Genomic DNA, 21,085 nt, shown 5'->3' with positions numbered 1-21,085 from the left:
ACACCTTCTCCTGCATGTACTCCTGCAACATTTCACCTAATTCTATTACCACTGTGCCTGGGGTTGCTCCTGAGGGGGTGTCCCTTTCAAACTCCCACTCAAACTCCCAGGCCTTTTCCTCCCTTCTGGCCCACAGGCTTATCCTCCTTAAGTGGAAGGACAGAGTTCCACCTTCACACGCCTGTTGGGTCAGAGAAATTGCAGCGCATCTAAAGCTAGAGGAGACAAGATGGTCACAACTTAAGGGGTTGAACTACCAGAGGGCAACATAGCAGATGGACAGGAAAGTGGAATCCCAAAGGCAATTGGGAAACATGATGAGGCCACATGGAAGTCAGCCATAACGAAATACCTCCACAGAGTAAGGTTAAAGTCAGCTTAATAGAAAGAGCAACATCAATGCCATCAACATATACACACTGCCAGTCATCAGATACCGCACTGGTACGCCAAAGGAAGAGATAGAGGCCACTGATATCAACAAGAAAACCCCTAACGGTGCTAAGAGAAAGGAGGGGGGTGTGGACTAGTGAGAGTCAGAGCCACTGTCCAGGATGAAATACCCAGAGCTCATCAGGAAGATGGCCCCAAATGATGACTTGTTATGTGATTCAGGCAGCAGAAGTCCAATGATGATGATGATGATGAGGAGAAACGGTCATGGAAGGACAAGCCCCTGCACACCACTAACAGTTAGCAGATATGGCTGATATCGAGAAATCCTACCAATGGCTGGAAAAGGCTGGTCAGAAGGACAGCACAGAGGCAGTGATCATGGCAGCACAAGAACAGGCATTCAGCAAGAGCAGTAGAGGCTGGGGTTTATCACACCAGGCACGACCCCAGGTGCAGGCTGTTCAAAGAGGCCCCTGAGGCCCCACATAACAACAGGGTGTAAGATGCAGGCAGGCACAGCGTATATGGAGAGCCATAAACAAGTGGCTGGCATCATGTACAGGAACATCTGTGCTGAGTAGGGACTACAAGTCCCAAGCTCCAACGGTGGTGGAGAATGGCAGGGCTAAGATCCTGTGAGACTTCAAGATCCAGACTGACAAACTGGTGATGGCTAACCAACCAGACATCGTAGTGGTCAATAAACAACAGAAGAAGGCTGTAGTGATAAATGTAGCAATCCCGAGCATTAGCAACATCAGGAAGAAGGAACGAAAGAGGCTTAAGAAATACCAAGGGCTGAAAGAGGAGTTAGAGAAGGTGTGAAAGGTGAAAGAAGTGGTGGCACAAGTGGTGATCGGAGCACTGGATGCTGTAACCCACAAACTGGGACAGTGGCTCCAGCAGAACAACATCTGAGATCGCAGTCCATAAGAGTGCAGTCCTAGGAACAGTTACAACCATGGATGTATTAAAGTGAATAGTACAATGTTTGAACAAGCCAGGGGTCTGTCCACAGTTATGTATATATATATATATATATATATATATATATATATATATATATATATATATATATATATATATATATATAAAATCAGTTCGTACTATTAAATAATTGTTGTGAAACTCCTCACTTGAAAACATCTTTTTAATCACAAATTGTTTTCATCTATGTTCATGGACTGCACTATAACCCCCCCCCCTCAAGTTGTGCATCATTACTTTTATTAATGTTTGGCAAATTGGGCCTAACATTAACAAAAATGCCACTTATTTCACGCTTGTAATAACCTTATTATTGTCATTGATGAAGTGACTGAAAATCTTTTGACACAGAATTATTCCCTATTACTTTGTTCAGTATTTTCTAAGTACCTTTGGTGTTGCTTTGATTGTCTTTTAACATTTTATTATAATATTCTTTCTTTGCTCTGCCTCATTACTATAGTCAACTTGTCTTTGTAAACCTCATACTGCTTTTCAGCAGTTTTTGTTTTATATTTTAAGAAGTCTTAGTAAAGTTTGTTTTTCTTTTTGCATGCACTTTGTAAGTCCTTTGTTATGTAAGGCTTTTCATTGTAGTTACGTTTATGTTTGCATTGTATTATTTGACAATGTGAATTATACAGTGACAAATAGCTCTTTAAAAATGCTTCATATGCATCATTTACTTCTTCCACACAAATCCCTTTCCACTCTTCTTTTAGAAGGTCAATCCTAAATTTGTTTATTGCTTCATCAGCTCTTACCCTTACATATCTGAAATTAATTTACTTCTTCATTCTCTTAATTTGATGGTCATGCATTAGAAATACAGGTAAATGATTGCTTATATTGTTTATTATTAACCCACTTTTAACACTGTTCTCCATCACAAATATGTGATCAATTAATGTTGCACAAGGTTTTTCTACTGGGCTCTGTAATCAGTGGAAACAGTCCTCTACTATAAAATGAATCAAAAAAATCAGATTTTGTTCAGAAGCATTAACTAAGTCAATGCTGAAATTCCCACAGATTGTAAATGCATAGTATAATAATAATAATAGTAGGTAAGTATCAAGTATCATAAGTAAGTATCATTAATGGTATTAAACACATAGCTCTCAGGATCAATATCATATTCTAAATCATATATTTTAGGCTCAGCAGAGTCCGTTCTTAGAAATGTTTGTGTCAGTCATAAGAATATTTCAAGTCAATTTATGTCCTTGGAGGGAGTAGTTGATCATTCCCAGGACATTAATCTCTGCTTTGGAAACCAATCCATATCTTTTCAGTCCTCTGATGTTTTGTGTCCATCCAGAAACTCCAGTAGTGTCTTTACAACGGACATCAGCTCACTCTCTGCTGAGGCAATTCTCCAAACAAATTTTAGTTTTAGCACTCAAGTGTTAGATGTGGGAGAGTTGTCTTAGTGGAATACTATGCATACATTTTGAAAAATGGGCATAGTTCCCCCTTAAGGAAGTGATCTGTACACATGATGTACATGTGCATATTTATGTAGGATTACAGGGTAACCATTGTAACAACTGTGTGCATCAGAGAGTGGGGATTCCCCCTGAGGGGGTGTCCGAACATGTATTTTTGCAGTTATTCTTTTAAAGGTGAAACATATAGTCCACAGTCATTTGTCATACATATTACAGTACATTAGAAGTATTTTTGTAGACAGTCACTGTATACACAAAGTGGACCAGAACTAAAAGGCAAAGTGTATCATTTTTTGAGGCCAACATTGTTTTGCCATTCACTATAACAGACATGATGGGATGTACACTATATTCACAGTCATTGCTCAGATTCTGGGATTACTGGCACAAAAACAATTCTGCCCATAGGATGTTACTAATTTAAAAGTTGCAGTAGAGTGCAGGAGGCACTAAAGCTATCTACTGTAGTGCAGCTTTGCACACTGATATCTTGACCATTTCCAAATTCTGATTTTTGTTGCAAGTTGACAGAAAATGTAATTTAGGATGGGATACAACAAGCATACTATCCACATCTGCCAATACATTAGAAGGAATAGGTCATAAAAACAACAACAACAACAACAACAACCAATTAAGGTCAAATTAGACAGTGTATGTTGATGCTGTTTCAACACAAATGAGCCTGAATGTTTGAACATATTTTATATTGGACTTATTTATTATTGATTAGTGCCGGTTAGTTGCTATTAACAATCAAGTCTGTGATTTTAAACATAATCTCTGAGTCAAAACAGCCCCTGCCTGAATGATAGATAGACCCAAAGAGCAAGATATTCCACTGACCTATAAACTTTTATCTGAAAGCCTTTCAGACAATTTCACATTTTAACTGAGTGGCAATCAGCAGTTTGAAGATTCCCAAGGCAATGAATACCATACAATACAATACAATGAGATGTATGCATTGTATGAAAAGTGCAAATATAAAAGTAAGGCCAACATTTGATCATGTAAATTCTGCAAATTACAAAAGGTAGAAGATATATTTATTGGTCATTTTTTTAAACAAAGTTTAAAAAACAAAGTTTAAAAAACGAAATTACAATTATCGTTGATCCTGATGCATCTTTTGAGTTGAAGGTTGAGTTGATTAAAATCAGCATTAAGATTCCATCCGGTTGCTTGGTGATGTTGCTCCTGATGGCATTGTTCAATTCCTGTCTTGTGTCCAAATGGCCCCCACAAGGTCAGTCCATCCAGTGCAACAGCTTGATCCGGGATGTCAGTTAACCATGTCGAAGATATGCACAGAGCAGTTCCAGATCTCCCGTTGCTGAGTGAGCCAAAATCACATCTCATCCACTTCACTCTCCTGCGATCAGACACTAGACAGAAGAAGGCTTAGTAGAGGAACTGCTCTCACGCAGAGTCAGGCCAGGCTCACCATGATACCGACTTTTCTCCCTCTTTTCATCCCACACTTTCAGTTTCCTTTCTCCCATCAGGTCCGACCGGCTTGTTGGCGTATGCTGTCGGTAGGGACCCTTTCGCAGTCTGCTGCATTCAGTCCAAGCCCCACACAGCTTTTCCCAATGCTGATAAGTGCTACTCTATTGTAGAAAAGTCATGCTTCAGCAGAAGGGGCCATGGTGTTGAAAAATCGTTGCTGAATCAGCCTTAATCGCATCTCATCCACTTTTTTGTCCTGCAAGCAGACAATAGACAGAAGAAGGCTTGAAGAGGAATAGCTCTCGATCCAAGTCATGTCATCCTCACCCTGAATACCGGCTCTCCTCTCTCTCTTCGTCTGGTGCCTTTGGTTTTGTTTCTCCCCTCTGGTCTAACTCACCGGTGGAGATCCTCTAGCGGGCTGCTGCGTTCAGTCAAAACCCCACAAAACTTCTCCTGATGTTGATAAGTGCCACTCTATCATAGAAAGTCATGCTTTAGCAGAAGGAGCTTTGGCATCTAAAAAATAGACAAATATTACAAAAAAGTAGCAAGGATTTGCAGGCTACTGGCTGCTGCATCTACATGCACTGCCGTCATCATAGCAATAAAAGAAAAAAAAAGCATACCTTGTTAGGGTTGCAGGGGTACAGTCAGCCAATAAACATATAATGGAACAGAATTAAAAAGATACCTACTTTCTAACGGTGGCTTTGGATGAAGAAAATGAAATTTGTTTTGAAAATTGTGCCTCAAGACACAGATCTGGGAGTGGCTCCTGAGGAGTGATGGCTGGCACCTGGCTGGGTGTGACTGCTCACCTGTAGAAACCTTATTCCTCACCTGCATGATATCTTGCATGAATTTTGGGCATGAATTATGGACATGACCTTTGGCGCTTAACTGGAACTGGTGTTTAACCTGTATGTTCTCTTCCAAATCCAACCTTACTAATGCAGCCACAGTATCCCCAGTATCAAGGTTGAAAATGAGATGGCTTAAAAGGTATTCTGTGATATCTCCATGAGTTGTTTCAGATCTTCCAAATTTATTAGAATCCCTGCACATAACAGTGGCATCTGAAGCTTTTAAAGCCTCTGGAAACTTTGCTTGAAATAGTAAGAATGCACATCTTAGAAACTTGGCTTGAAATAGTAAGAATGCACATCTTAGTTGAGTGTCTCATTAAGTATACATAAATCTGACTGAAAGAAAATGTTCCAAACTAATAGAAAACCCAGTTCAAAACAGCTCATTTTGAAGATAACTTCATTTTGAAGTTCCAGGGTGCGCTCTGATGCTCCCAGAGTGCACTGCTCTGGATAAATGAAAGGTACATTCCAAAAGCTCTCCGAATTTACCAGCGGTCCAGTTTGTGAGGGTGAGGGTTTCCGAACACACACTATTGAAAGGAGTATGGAGGGATTTCAGTTTGCCATGTTAAATTAGTATCAACTGACAGATGACTTTGAATTTTCGATTGGCTTTACTCATACTATATGATAAGAATTGGGGATAACCCACCAAAATCAACCAGCTTCAGGAAACTGTGAAAAAACTAAAATGACAATATTTCAGATTTGGGTGATTTGGGTTCCCAGAGGCTTTAATTGTACTTCCATGAGCATTTCTATAGTTGTAAATATGGTATGTACATTTTGGGGTTAATATTGGGATAACAGGGTAATTGAACACAATCAGATTTTGTCTGATTAAGTCACAAACACAACATGACACTGCTGAAAAAGAAGCAGTAAGCATGTTTTTGAAGTGTGGATTAGCTGGTGCGAGATGCTCAGCCCTGCAGCGTTGTCTCTTCATCATGAGCTCGTAGCAGGGATCCCTGAGGGGGCGAGTGGCTGGAAATCACCGTCCTTTCAGCAGCATCATTTGTGAAAGAGGAAGCAAAGCAGAGCTTTCTACTCACTGTCCTTTGGTGCAATAATTAAGCCCACAGTGTCAACAGAGGGAGAGCCACAGAGCTTATCTCTAATAGATAGCGACAGAGCAGAGAACTTCAATTAAAACCTCAACCCTTACTGCGTGCTCATTGGCTTACATGCATTATGCAGTGGCCTATTACAGCCCAGGCCCAGGTGGGACTGATCACTTCTCTTTTAAATATTAGCATTTGATTTCCCTGACTGTTTCTCTGAGGACCTGAATCTTTTCCTAACCCATTTCTCTATCCAAGTTTTCTCTGTCTGTCAAACTCCAACCCAGTTCTCTCTGTCAATCATTAAAGTTGGTCTAATTTGAGCCCAATTCTGTCCATTTCCTTTTCCATAATTTACCCCTCTTTTTCTCATTATCATTCTGTCTTTATCCTTGTCAGTTCTGCAAATCTTACTTTTCTTTGTTTCTTTCATACTTGCTGTGTAATTGTTTGACTAACTGATTCTCTGTCAGAATCTCTGAATGTCAGAATGTCTGTCAGTGTGTTAATAATAGTATGCAATATGCCCTATCTCCTTAGGATATTTTTCTATAAAGTAATATTGAAGGAAATTATATATACATATATATATATATATATATAGAGAGAGAGAGAGGGAGAGAGAGAGAGAGAGAGGGAGAGAGATAGATAGGTAGATATAGATCGAAAGTTTGATAATATATATTAAAACCTGAGAATACATATGAAAGTTTGACAATATATATTAAAACCTGAGAATATATATGAAAGTTTGAGAATGTATATGAAAACCTGAAAATATATATAAAATGCATTTGACGTCATCAGAGTGGTGGTGCCATCTTGTGTTTTCACGGTGATACAGAAGTTGTGGCAAGATGAGAGAGTCAGCAAGAAAGCTGATCTCAGCCATTCTCATGAATGAAGACAACATTAACAGCCTCGCGTATGCATGTACGGGTCAAAATAATACAGGTAATCGTATTCAACAGTAACGCTCTACCGACGAAGAAATTCATTCGCTTTTTAATCGAAAGACCAAATGCAGTGAACGTCCAGAGCCAAGCAGTCCCCCTCCTTATCGAACACAGAGAGAAACTCGTACTTAAACACGCTGGTGCCGCCGCCAGCCCCTAACTACAATCTGCACCTGTTCACTCGAAAGGGCCCAAGAAACAACATGTAAGAATATTCAATGTAGGCTATCTGAATTGTTGTTAAAGAGTAAGATCCTTTGTTTCACCAGAAACGGCCTTTATCCCCCTCTTAAAGGTAGCCAGGCCTTCACTAAACAGTCATTTTTACCCCTGCCAGGTTATTGTGTGTCTCCGGTGAGTTTTAAATAGTTCAAATCCTAATCAAATTACACATCATCATTTATTGTTTTGAACATCAGGTTTTTACTTCACATTCGCATAAAAGGAGGAACTAGATAGCGATTTACAAACCAATTTCCAGGTTACCATGGTAACTGACCCTAAGTTTAAATTCACTTTCTGGAACAGAAAAACAATTTCCCTCATCTCAGCTTAACAAACTCAGTGTTTCACGAAACCTGCTTTCTGGAATACAGCCCTGTTTTTGTGTTGTGTGACTTTGATTAGGATCTGATAAAAGCAGATAAAAAGAACTCCGTCTGCTGCGCTGCATCACAGACCCGCAAAAACATTGGATATTAGAGTGACCCCACAGATAGAGTGACACAAAATGCCCCCAGCTCCAAATATATATGCATACGCTCAATAATTGGACACGTCAGATGATAGCCGGACGAAACTGGTCATGTGCAGCTGAAATGCTGAAGTGTAGTGGAAATCACGAGCGCAAACAGAGAATGGCATTGGACACTCCAGCTAGAGATGGTCAAGGTGATCCAGTCTATTTGGGGGTTGTGAGTCTGGAGCCAGGGTAATCCCAGAACCACGGGAGAGAGGGGGGAGGGGATTACAAAGAGCTGGATATTTTCATTATGATTCCCGGAGATGCTGAGGGAGATTGGGGAGGTGCAATGCGTGATTGAGGCAATTAATCTGCTGTCGAGAGCTATCACTTTTTTGGGGGATCCAGGGGCTTGAGGGAGAGACCAGCCTTTGCAACAAACGTGTCATTGATGACGTTGTCATCGGCCCCTGAATCAATCAACACCTGGGTTTGAAAGGAGTGATTCTTGTGACGGATGCTGGCAGGCAGGGAGATACGGGAGGGAGAGCTAGGGGGATGGTCGTTTGGCTCACCCCTGCGCTTTCCACTACTGATGAGCCCTCCCTTTTGGCGCAGAGGGGGAGAGAGGCCATGCTTGACCACAGTAGATGCACAGATTGTTGTTCATACGGGCGTTGGCGTTCCACAGGGGTAAGCCCGGGCTCGGCCTAGCTGCATAGGCTCCTCCAGGGCAGCAGGGGGCACTAGGGACTGGGAAGGAGGGTGGGAGGCACTTGGAAGCGACAGCAGTTTCTGTTGCAGCAGGTGAGGTATAGTGTCATGAGTAAGAGCAGGTGAGCCATCATGGCTAGATTTCCACTGCTGATCCCACGTTGGTGACACAGTTGTCTTAAGTGACGTGCGGTGAGGTTCATGGCTAGTGACTCTTTCAGAGTCAGATCTACAAATACAAATGAACCCAAAAGAGTATCTTCTTCATCATCTGTACGTCCTGTGTCTGTCAGGCCAATGCGTCACATTTCTGCTCAAATTGGTCATAAAAACTTCAGTCGTTTGCGTTCTAGAACCCGAAGTGTGTCGCGGATGTGTGCACAACAATATTGGATATCCAACATTTTGTTTTGAAGCACTCTAAAAAGTACATCTGTTTCACTAAAATTGTCCTCATATGTCATAAGTAAGAAGCATGTTGATGCTTTTGACAGCCACCGATCATATCCTGTTGCCAACATCAGAGTGTCATTATCCCAGTTGTCAGGATTTTCCACCATAATGTGGAATAAAGCACACAGATAATTTTGGTACACGCTTATTGTCTGAACCAGCCTAGAGTTAGAGCTCCATCTTGTGGACGCTGCTCTGGGTAAACGTCGCTTCACCACCTCATCCATTAAGTGGGTGCGCTTTGTGGACTTGCTAGAAAACGCCCCTAGTCCCTCGGCTGTTTTAAAAAAGACTTGACATGCAGGTATGCACTTTGCTGAATGCATTAGTACAAGGTTCAATTTGTGCAGGTAACAGTGGGTGAACATGGCTTTGGGCACCTTCTCTTTAATTTTAGCCTGCACCCTATTAAGGTCTGATGCCATTACAGAAGCCCCATCATATGTCTGAGCTACAAGCTTTTCAACACAGTTGTATTTCTCCAACACACTCATAACATACTCGGCTATAGCGGGGGCTTGTCTGTCTGCACTTACATCATCAAAACCAAAATTGCCTCCTTTACTTCACAAGCCGCTTCAGTTTTGGCTCTGCCTCCCCTGCCTCCCCTGAATGCATGTCACTGGTTGTCTTCTGTCATCACTTAGGTGGTAGTTTGGCACGCTTCATGTAGGAGGAGGGCGCCGTTTTCCCCCCTCACTTTTTGTGTTGTTTCGTTGGTGTCCTCAGACAGAATGCCAATACTGTCATCCTAGATCATTTCCTGGAGTGTGCATTGGTCGCCTTTAAAGCAGTGATCTGCCTACACTCCTGACGAATCCTCAATGCCTTGCTGTGACTTTAATATGCTCTGGGCATTAGCTAATGTATTTGCAAAGTTAATGGAGAGCCCTGTGTCGTATGATTTTGGGACGAGTTTAGAATGGCTGGCATGGACCCAAGTAGTTTTTTCTGTGACCTTTACAGCTGTTTCAGTGGGGAGCACCTGGAATGGACGGTGATATTGTCTCTGCTTCCATTGATGCTTCCTGTGGACTTTAATGAGCACCCAATCGCCTGGCTTTAGGTTCCGAAGCACCGCTGTGGCTGCTAAGGGCACTTTTCACCTGAGAATGCAATGCTAACAGAGTAGCAAACAGTTCGACACAATTTCACAGCATTTCATCATCACATGAGGTTGTCGTTGGAATAGAATGCTTAACTGGACCTATTTCATTTTGGGGGGGTCTACTGAACATGATTTTAAAGGTGATGTTCATTTCTTACGCGAGTGCACATTTAAAAAAGCACTGGCGGAAGTGCTTTAACTCATGACAGTCCATTTTCATAGCAACCTTTCGCCCGTTTTGCCTTTAATTTACAATTTTCACATTTCATAGCACTGGTTCACTGTGGATGATAAATACAGTGATGACGTATTAGAAGTGATCATGTATATATTGAAGCCTAAAAAGTGTGACACTTTAGGGAGCACATTGCTGGTCAGTCATCATGACTGATTGTTGAAATACCCCATGTAGGTGCCTTTGCCACTGCACTGGCATTGTGTTTAGCTATGGTAAAAAAAACTTCAGCCCATTTACTGAACATGTCGACAATAACAAGACAGTATTTCTTTCCTTCACACTGTGTTAGTTCAGTGAAATTCATCATAAAATGGCCAGATGGTTTATGCATTGTTGGCTGCACAAATCATACACCTCCTGTAAAAATCTTGTGCAAAAACTGAAAAATCTCTGTGTGTGAAATGCAGGGTTAAAAGCAGTGCACATTAAAATGCAGAGTTAATAACAGTACACCTTTCCTCTTTTGCACTAGATTTTGACCAGAGAGCAAGTGAAGTTGAGAGTGATTGGAAAACAGAAAGGGTTAACTTCAGTGGGTGTGTTTGGCAAGACAACATGGAGGGAATCTTGAACCATAGACAGCTGCAGCCTTTCTTGAAAAAAAAAGAAAGGTTACATCTGTAAGGATGAGAATCACATTTGACTACAGAGATGGAGGCAGGGAGCTAAATGGCAGCTAGCAGGCCCAACATAAGACCATAAGACACAACCGCAGCTGTTACTGCTGCAGCTACAGCTCAAAGACACAGAGCAAGTCCAGCTGTCACAGGATCAAAGTTAGTAGAAAATAACAATCAGGCCATGATTTTCTGTCAAAGAGATGTCACGTCACCATCCTTTAGTCAGTCAAGGCTCTGTCAGTTCTGTCAGTCCAGGTCAGTTTGTTGGTCGCAGTGAGATTTAACCATGAATCATGGAGGAGAGAGTTGCCTCTATCTGATTTGGAAACCACTGTTTACAGTGTGATGTCATACCTTTTATTTGTATACTTAGTAACAGTTTTTGACATCCTTTGGATGGCAGTTATGCATTTGGATGTGGATGGACAGAGGCATTAACTGCCTGCAAATGCTGGACAAAAGCGGTATCATGAATTTTCTTTACAGGAAAAATGGGTAATTGCACAGGAGAGTCATGACAAGGAAGAAATGACTGCAGCCTGTAACAATGAATCAAAAAGAACTCAAATACTTTTTAGCGCTTTGTGTTTAAACAGCTATTGTTTCATGCACTGCCAGAAATCAGACTTTGGTTAAGGAGCTCAAACACACAACGGAAAGGGGGGGCGGGCCGAGAGATCCAAGACAAACAGAGCAGAATGGGTTGGCCGGGTATACTGTAAGTAGGCGTGCAGGTAATTAGCAGTTTGGTGGAGGAGTTGTTGAGGCATTGTCCTGCTTCTGAACCTAACTTAACAAATTAATTTAATTTCATTAGCAAGGACCACGCCACAACAATATATCGTTAACAAGATTTATTGTAATATGAAGGTTTGGTTGTATGGGTCGGTGATGGATGTGAGTGGCTGGTCTAGGAGGAAGTCTTGATGCCGGGTAGAGGGAGACTCAGAATGGGTGTATCGTCTTGTGCGTGTCCACCAGATCCAATTTCCAAGCCCCCAGATGTGTCTGAATTGGATTGAGCTCAGCTGAACATGGGTTTGACAGAGGTCTCTGAGATTATTATGGATGTATAGTCAATATGCCTGAGATGACTAACGGCCTAAGATCTGAATGGTTTGGTCTGAGATACCCAGTCTTGCTGCTGTGGACCCTGTACCGATGCGGAAGGATTGGCAGGAATAGTGTATTGTAATTATACCTTAAATGTGAAGGATCGCGAACCACCTCCGGCAGTAGTAGCCTCCGAAACCCAAGGAGGGAGCCACTTCTGTGTAGAGCTGAATGTCCTGGGGATGAGTGACAAAGTTGGCGTAGACGAAGGAAACGCCGTTCCAAGAAGACAGAAGCGTCTGCCACAGATGCATCTCCATCTTGCAACCCTCCTCAAGAATGAGACGATTGAGAAGAGAAGGGACGGTCGCAGCTGTGGCGAGGAGGTTGGGCAAAAAGGATTTTTCCTGAGGAATCATGTGGGTGGCATAGTTGAGGTGGCCAAGAAGGGCCAGAAGCTGGCGCTTGGTGCACCTGTCCACCAGGAGATAATCGCCTGAAAGGCGACCGAGTCCAGGGTGATGCCCAGGAACTCAATGGAGGTGCTGGGCCCTGAGGTCTTCTCCTCGGAAAGGGGGACACGAGGTCTGAAAAGGGCTAACCACCCGTAAGGGTGGTTAGCCCGAAGCGAGGAGGCGAGGACGGTGGACTGATGACAAGAAGCCAAAGGTGAGGCACATGGAAAAGTAATAGGCTCCCTTCCAGCAGACCCTGAAAAAACGCCAGAAGTCGGGGTGATAGGCAACACCTTGAGGGTGCTCGTGATGTCTGCCTTAGAGAGTCAGGCCCCACGGCCAGCCAAGCAGATGAGGGTGATGGCATCGATGCGTACTGCATCGAGAAATCCGGGCTGGGAATAAGGCTGTTGATGGAGGGGACAAGCAAGCCATGGGAGAAGAACAGGTCGATGACCAACCTATTCTTGCCAGAGTACTTCGAGGACTGACAAACGGGCCAATCATGGAGCTGTCCACGCCTTCCTTAGCCAACAAGGCATCAACAGTGCAGGGTTCTGAGAGGGCAGACTGAAGGTTGAGGCAAACGAGGGAAGCGCCAAAGCAACAGCAAGGACAGTTATCTTAATGGGCTTGCCAAGATGCCGTGTTAGTCAGTCTGCTGGCGTAGTCGGATTGTGGGGGCAGGAAGACCTGGCATGAGCCCCCCTTCAGAAGGAGCAGACATGCAGGAGGCGGTAGTTGGACAGGGCAAGGTGGTTGAAGTTGTTGCAAACCATCCGACCCCCCTAGTAGAGGATCGGCCGGCCCTAGTTGTCGACCCCCTTGGGTAAAGGAATGTTGATGGAGGGCCGAGGGATGATGGGAGGTGGGGGCGCAGCTGGTGACAGACAGCTGAAAACGGGTGTAGTGCGCAAGGAATAGGTTGGCTGGGTATAAGTAAGCAGGCAGGTAATTAGAGGTGTGGTGGAGGAGTGGTTGAGGCGTTGTCCTGCTTTGGAACCTAAGTTAACAAATTAACTTCATGTGTGGACACAGAGCTCATTCTGAGTCAGAGATACAAAAACAGCTGCAGCCTCCTTTGTCCAGAAAACATGTTGTAAATACAACCTTTCTACTTCCTGATTAATTTCATACCATCCTTTCTCAAACTTTCAAAACTTTCATCTGGTCCCTCAGAAACATGTGATGTGCAGTGTAATCAGTCTGTCTGCATATAACAGATTGCTGGGTGCTGTGTGTGCTTATGTGCATGTGCCTTTTTGAGAAACTCAGCATTCACCTGATTCTGTGAGGACAAGAGACCATTCTAACGTGTGTAGGAGTGAGGTTGGACTGTATTTTACCATTTGAGCATTCACAGGCAGTCTGGTTACTTTAACCCATCTAAACATAAAGTTAATAGAAAACCTAAATGGCAAAATTAGATTGCTATCAAGTTAATGGGACAATGTTCAGATAACAGAAAAAAGTGCTTTGTCATGGTATCAGCGAGTGTGCATGATGAGGGTGTGGTGTAGAGTTCCATCACAGAGATGTCATGATGTTAATGCTTTTAGGACAGATAATGTAGCTCCTGAATCAACTTATTTACTGTTACATTAAAATTTACAATGCCAATTTTCTAAATCCTTTATGTTCATCATTATACAATTGTAGGTTGTTCCATTTTGATTATTTTAACCATAGCTTCCGTATATTCAATGGCATTCACTATTTATCATAATCAGTTTGATATGGCTTCGATGATGTCTTGTTCTGCCCATGCTCTTAATACCAACACGGGGCCTCCTTGACCTGGTGTTTCCATCATCAGCATTTCCACAACTGAGAGGCTCTGGCGGCTGCTTGGGCTTTATTTTGTTCTGACACCAGGTGGTGGTGGTGCGGATGAGCTTCAATCAGCAGCTGCATTTCCTGCCTGTGTTGCTTCTCCTTCAGGATTAGGGTGGAATGGAGCATATGGGGGAGGAGGAGCAGAATCCAGATCAGGGTCCAGCCAGAATGGGTCTTATGATTTGCATACCTCAGTCAAAGAAGTTAAAAAGAGTGTTAGTTTGTTCTTATGTGTTATTCTGTTTTTGTTGTTGTTGTTTTTGTTGTTTTGTTCTGGTTTTTTTCTTTGTTTTATTTTCATCTATCTTGTCGCTTTGCTTTAACTCTTTCCCTTTCTTTCAACTCTATAGGCATAGGCCTATAGCGTGTGGAGAGAATAGGCCGTCTGCCGTTAGTGGCTTATTAATCTTTCCCTGTTGTTACAGGTTCCTCTACATCTCTCTGCTCCCACGTCTCCAAACATGTCTTACGCTGGTCAAGCTAATATAAGCTAAAGCTTCCAATCACTGGGAAGCCCATTTCAGTCCATTTATCATATTGATCCACAGATGTGTTATCCTTTTGGATCATAAATGTAACAATTGGTGGAAGGAGTTTAGGAACAGTGACCCCATCAGATTTCACTTTACTCTGACTTTTACGCAATCTCTAGTTATTCGTCTCTTGTGTTTCCAAACAATAATGGTACACTTGTTAGGCAGATACACCAAAACTGAGTGGGACACTATGAAGTAACCAGGACATGTCAGTCCACATTACCATCCTTGTGTGAGATTTTACCAGTATTCAACCTGCACTTTGTTCAACTCTGTAATCTCCTTTGAAAATTATTTACTGAAATTTATTTACTCACTTTTTACCTTGTAAGTTCTTTATCCCCAATATTCCAGGATTGGAGCGTTGATCCGGTCTTCACTGGTGACAGCCTCTTACCCACACGGACCTCTGTCTTCCAACAGAGTCCAGATCAGCCGCCCGATCCCATCTTTATCACCAAGTTTGCGGTGGAAATTACAGTATTTCAGTTCAGAGAAGTGGATAAACAAATGATAAAACAAAAAGCAGCAGTCTTTTGGATATTTTAATGAAGTAAAGAGAACAAAAACAGAAAAGGATTTAACAGAGTCAATCCATTTCAGCTGAAAGGACAGAACTCAGGCTCCTAGGGTCCTTTCCATTACGCTAATTTATCTTCCTCCCTTCCTACCTCCTCCGGTGACCCGGAAATAGTTTCCCCGCCGCTATCTTGAAGGATCCTCAAACTGCATAAATGCGCTTGGAGGAGGCGAGGATGAAGGAGAGAGGAGGCTTCTGGAGAAGCCCAGAGCGAGGATACACCGGTGTGTCCTTCACGGAAGTCTTTTATCGAGTGGCAAGACAACGGAGCTCCCTGAGGGTCATGGAGATTCTTCATTTGCATTGTGTCATACATATGCCGCACCTCCTCACATGTCTTATTTATTCTCACAGTTTATTCTCTCAGTGCTCATTCTGCAGAGTCACTAAAGAGATCTGTAGATAATATCATAGAACACTGACGCATGATGAAATGTAGGACTGATTTAATGCCCCGTCTAATTGTGTGATAAAACTAACAGTGAAGTTTTAGGATATTTTTATTATAGGTGTTTTAGCATCACGCAAATCAGCAGCTTATTTCCCTTAGTCCTTTTATGTTTTTGTTTTCTTAAACTGACATTTCAATTAGTGATGTGTGTTTCTACATAGTACATTGGTAGGAAGACAACAAGTTCTCACCTATCTTTTATGTGATTACACCTCCAGTATGATCTTGTGTGCACAGCTGATATCCTACAGAGGTTTGTTTACGTGATGTTAGTGTATATTTAATATAGCCTATTCAGTGTGGACACAGAGACGCTTCCTTGATATTAAAAAACGCTGTTAGACCTTCATATGTGCAGAGGGAAATATTTTTAGTGGACATTATGACCGGAGAAATTAATCTTAATATGTAGGAACTGAGCAGATGTTCCTGATGATGAAGCTGCTGCTGTGTGACAGAGATGGAGAGAGAGGAGAGGAGAGGACAGGAGAGGAGAGGAGAGGAGGAGGTGGAGAGAGAGGAGAGGGTGATGGCACAATGTTGTTGTTGCTTATATAATTATTAATAAATTACTCAGAATCCTGCCCCGTCACTTTATGACCCACTCGCCCTAATTCTGCGATATTTTTTAATATGCTCACCCGGTAGGGGGGTCATCACGAATACACATTCTTACACAGAGAGGCTGTGTGGTGTATAACTGTTCAGATAAATAATGCAAGAAAATTAATGGCCTAAATGATTATAATTCATATCCCTATATGAATTAGATTGTAAAGGATTCTTCTCTCCCAGTCAGTCTGACAGCTGATCAGTTATGCAGCATGTCATATGCTACTGACGTTGCTTCAGACTGACGCTGTGGGACGGAGGATTTCCCAATTCACACCTCCTCGACTCCTGTGGGAGGGACTACGACACGAGGAAAGGAGGCGAGTGGAGGATGCTTGGATTTGGGTTAGCGTAATGGAAAGCACCCCTAGAGTGTACTGAGTGAGTCTGACAAAGAGGATCACATTCAGTCACACATTTAGAATTGCAAACACAGTGTTAGGAAAATAAGGGAGGTTACCTTCACTGAGATAAGGTTTTCTGGAACAAGGAACGTTTGTCTCATTTTCCCAGCAACAGCAAGTTTCCTCACACAGAAATGAAACTTCCAAGGACAGTTGGTCAGATGAATAGCACAAGTTCATGAGTTAACTTAGGAGCGGCTGTAGCTCAGAAGAGTGGGTCGTCCTCTTTTCAGAAGATCAGCGGTTTGATCCCCGGCTCCTCCGGGCGACATGTTGAAGTATCCTTGAGCAAGATAGTGAACCAAGAAATTGCTCCCGATGCTGCATCATCGGAGTGTGCATGTGTATGAATGGTTACTACCTAGTAGATGGCACCTTGTAAGGTAGCCTCTGCCACCACTGTGTGAATCTGTGTGTAAATGGGTGAATATGACATGAGTGGTTGAAAACACTAGCGCTATACAAGTACAGTCCATTTACCATTTAACTTCAGGTCAAATCAAAGTTAATATAAGGTGATTAAGGTTAATGTATAAGGTAAATATAAGGTGATTAATGTGAATACATAAGGTAATGGACAATTTCTGTCTGTACAGACAGCATCAGGTAATAACGTGCACTCGTGCTCCTTATATTATGTGGTCGCATAATGTAAGGAGTGCAAATGCACTTATAGGGCAGGTGGCTGGAGAGATGGATCAGTCCCACAAACAACCAATTTTTGTGCAGGAGTCCAGAGTTAGATTCCCATGTGGATGTGTGTGTGTGTGTGTGTGTGCGTGCGTGCGTGCGTGCGTGCGTGCGTGCGTGCGTGCGTGCGTGTGTGTGTGTGTGTTTCCTCCGCCTTACCATGTGCCTTTTTTGCCTAAACTTTACCATCTGTGACTTTCAGGCCTAATCCAAATTATTATTACAGTCTGTGCTGTTGTGTAATCACAGGGACCATGCCGCTTTATCCCACTACACGGGCATTTGTTGACATTACGGTAACAGGCTGCATCATCCCACCATGAATGCATTCCATCATGTGCATTTGTTGACATTACTGCAGTGGCATCCCAAAGCATAAATGGCTGGCGCACAAGAGTACCTGCAAAATCATAGGTTTACACGGAAGTGAGTTGAGTTGGAGTGAGAAGGCGTTGTTCTGATCGGGACCTGACCCAACAACCTTCCGGTTCCCAAGCCAATTCCCTATGGACTAAGCTACTGCCATGTTTCTAGTGGGTGCATTTCTGCTGCAATGCTGTGGTAGTTGTACCAAATATGTCTCACACAGATTCACAGATTTCATCATTACACTGTATTCATGAAAAAGGCAGTTGTATTGAGGGTAAACATGTCAAATTTAACAAATAAAGTAAACAACAACAATTTGATCCTTTGTTGCCAGAGGAGAAAGTCCCCAGACTCCCTTAAAAATCATAGAAATTTGAAAGTTGTTGGGGTTTGACTTGGGTTTGACCTGGGGTTTAATTTGATAAGCTTTGTAAATCACTGCCTAAAATATATTTATGAGGAAACATGCCTTGTTGTTAATATGGTAAACTTAACACATTGAGTTATTTTCTTCTATATATAGAAAACATTGTGTCAGTTTATCCCAGCCTGTAATAACGTCAGATGAAACCTGCTCAAAGGAGTGCCATGCATGCAGTTATTTCTGACTGGATGTAATTCATTTTCATGCAGTTCTGTGAATAAAACACTTCTTATAGCAGGGATACTCATCTTGCTTTGCCTGGGGCCACTTTGCAAAATGGCAGGCCAGTTGCAGCAGCCCCATACATGTTTCTAGGATTTTAGCACATTTCTAGGATTTCAGGACATTTCTCAGACATTTGCAGGATTTTAGGACATTTGTTGGATTTTTGCACATTTCCAGGATTTAAGGACATTCCTTGGACCCATGGTCACAGAAGGGATCCGTTACAAATCTTCGTGAGCCTGGTCACACAGTACGTTTACATGCACAGTTTAGTCAAGCTACAGTCATAGTTGGATTAGGCCATTTAATTGGACTACCGCCCTTGTCCCAGTATACAAGCACTGGAGGAGAATCCATTTATTGACGGAAGTATGTCTGACTCCACCAAAACTGGTGAAGATATGCCCCCTTTCAGCTAGCTGCAATAAACCGATATTATTTATATAGTCTATGACATAGACTGCATCACAATTATATCTGTTTGTTTACAATAACTTTGGGGTACAAAACCGCCACGTCAAGTACATATAATCAAATAGCACTGAACAAACTCACTTGCTGTAAGGTTTTAAAATGTAATAAAACACCAGACTCCATTTTAAAAAAGTAATCATTTTACTCCAATGCATGGCCGAGTTGCTGCCTCCATCAGCTGTTGTGGAAGGTTAAGATAAAGATAAAGAAAATATTCAAATATCTGTGCATTTAAAGTGGTATTAATTTTTTAAGGGGGTAAAACCTTTTTTCTGCAGCCCAGTCCACAGCAGTACATCACTTACCTTCCATGCTGGTGTTGTGGGACTATATTTTATTTTTCAGCACAGAGCACCTAAGCGCTGAACACCAGGCACCCCAAGAGTATTAATGGTTGATGTGTTGCCAGGGGCATTGTGAGGAGCTGACAATATACAGCTCTGGGGCCTTACGAGCAACAGGAAGTGCTGTTTTAATCCACACAAACAGAATCACTTTGTTTGTTATACACTGTAAATATAGAGGTATAACTTTGTTTGTATGTCAAAACAAAGCAAAAGGACAAAACCCTATGCTGAATGCAAAGAGCAATAGAAGAAGACACAGTAAACAAGACGTCTGTCTACAGATACATGCGTCTAAATCACTGCAAATGTGACAGTATTTGATGACTTCGGAATGAGAATGTGAATGGGCTTGTATTTATTGTTGAACTGTTAATGCTAAATGGACCTGCATTTGTATAGTGCTTTTCTAATCATTTTGACCACTGAGAGTGCTTTCACACTACAAGTCACATCACCCATTTACACACATTAATACATAGATGGCTGAGGCTACTGTACAAGGTGCCACCTGCTTTTTATACAATCACACCCACACAACAATGGAACAGCTATCAGAAGCAACTTGGGGCTCAGTGTCTTGCCTCAGGATACTTCACTTTGCTGTCTGGGGATTGCACTGCCAACCTTCCAATCGGACGGTGATCCGCTCTACCTCTGACCCACAGCCCCCCACTGTCCACTTAGAATCCTAACCTTACACTAATACTATGGAGTTGTAGAGACGATACAAGTTACTATGGCTCATACTGTGAAAAAAACTATCAACTTTGTTTTCCTGTTTCTTCTTAGATAGCTGTATGTGAGGGAGGTACTAGGCCCTTTGAAAAGGCCACAGAAACACTTTAAATTAGTTATGAGTCCATTAAGTATGAATCAGATTCAAATAATGAAAATCATTTTATGTAGAGTACATGAACAAACACACAAAACTATTAAAGCTCGTGTTGGTAACACAGCAGGAGGATGTGATTTTTTTGCTTGTCTCGTGTACTTCTTATAATGTAGTGGCAGTTTCAGCAAATATGACACAAATTTATTTTCATAAAAGTTTCCAACTGTAGCTTTGAGAGTGAAGTAGTACAGCAGAACTGTCTTCTTGCTCTGTGATTAGGGTGAAATAGTCAGTTCTGAAATCTCCAGAAAAAATATGAAAAAAGAGGTTGCAGCAAACCCTGTCACACATCACAGCACATCCTACTTTTCCTGTTTTCCATTTTGTCAGAAGACAAAGCTGGTATAGTTCTATAAGTGGGCCACAGTGCTGCTAGGGCTGGAGGCAATGGGATTACCCATGTTAAAAATAGAAAGAGGGCTCATTAAAGTACTTAAGGCACAAGTGTCATGAAACAACCCCCACATAGACCAACAGCTTCTCACAGCTTATCTGCAGTGCTATTGCATTCAAATGAAACTTTTACAGATTTTTCTCATTGAGAAAAGTAGTTAACCCAGTGTCATGCATTTTCAGTGTTGTACACAAGAATTCTTTTCTGACTATGACACTGAACATAATTGTGAACGACCATAGTACAATACAATAAAAAAAGTCAGCATACATAAGGAGTAACATCTTCACACTTACTTGATGCCACGTTTGATGGAGACATTTTTCCATTAAACTTTTGTTGCAAGTAGC

The 21,085-nt window shown here is 42.1% G+C and overlaps 1 protein-coding gene and 1 pseudogene across 1 annotated transcript in view; both read left to right on the top strand.

Annotated features, from left to right (window-relative positions):
• LOC121956787 (carbonic anhydrase-related protein 10-like) overlaps positions 1 to 21,085 on the top strand; it is a 240,440-nt gene that overhangs the window by 154,794 nt on the left and 64,561 nt on the right. The window lies entirely within an intron of this gene.
• On the top strand, positions 466 to 7,880 carry LOC148186407 (uncharacterized; annotated as a pseudogene).

Source organism: Plectropomus leopardus, chromosome 18, assembly GCF_026936395.1.
Source record: "Plectropomus leopardus strain MGB_pleo_1.0 chromosome 18, ASM2693639v1, whole genome shotgun sequence".
NCBI lineage: Eukaryota > Metazoa > Chordata > Actinopteri > Perciformes > Serranidae > Plectropomus > Plectropomus leopardus.
The sequence above is the reverse complement of the archived record's forward strand: the minus strand, read 5'-3'. Positions and strand labels throughout refer to the sequence as shown.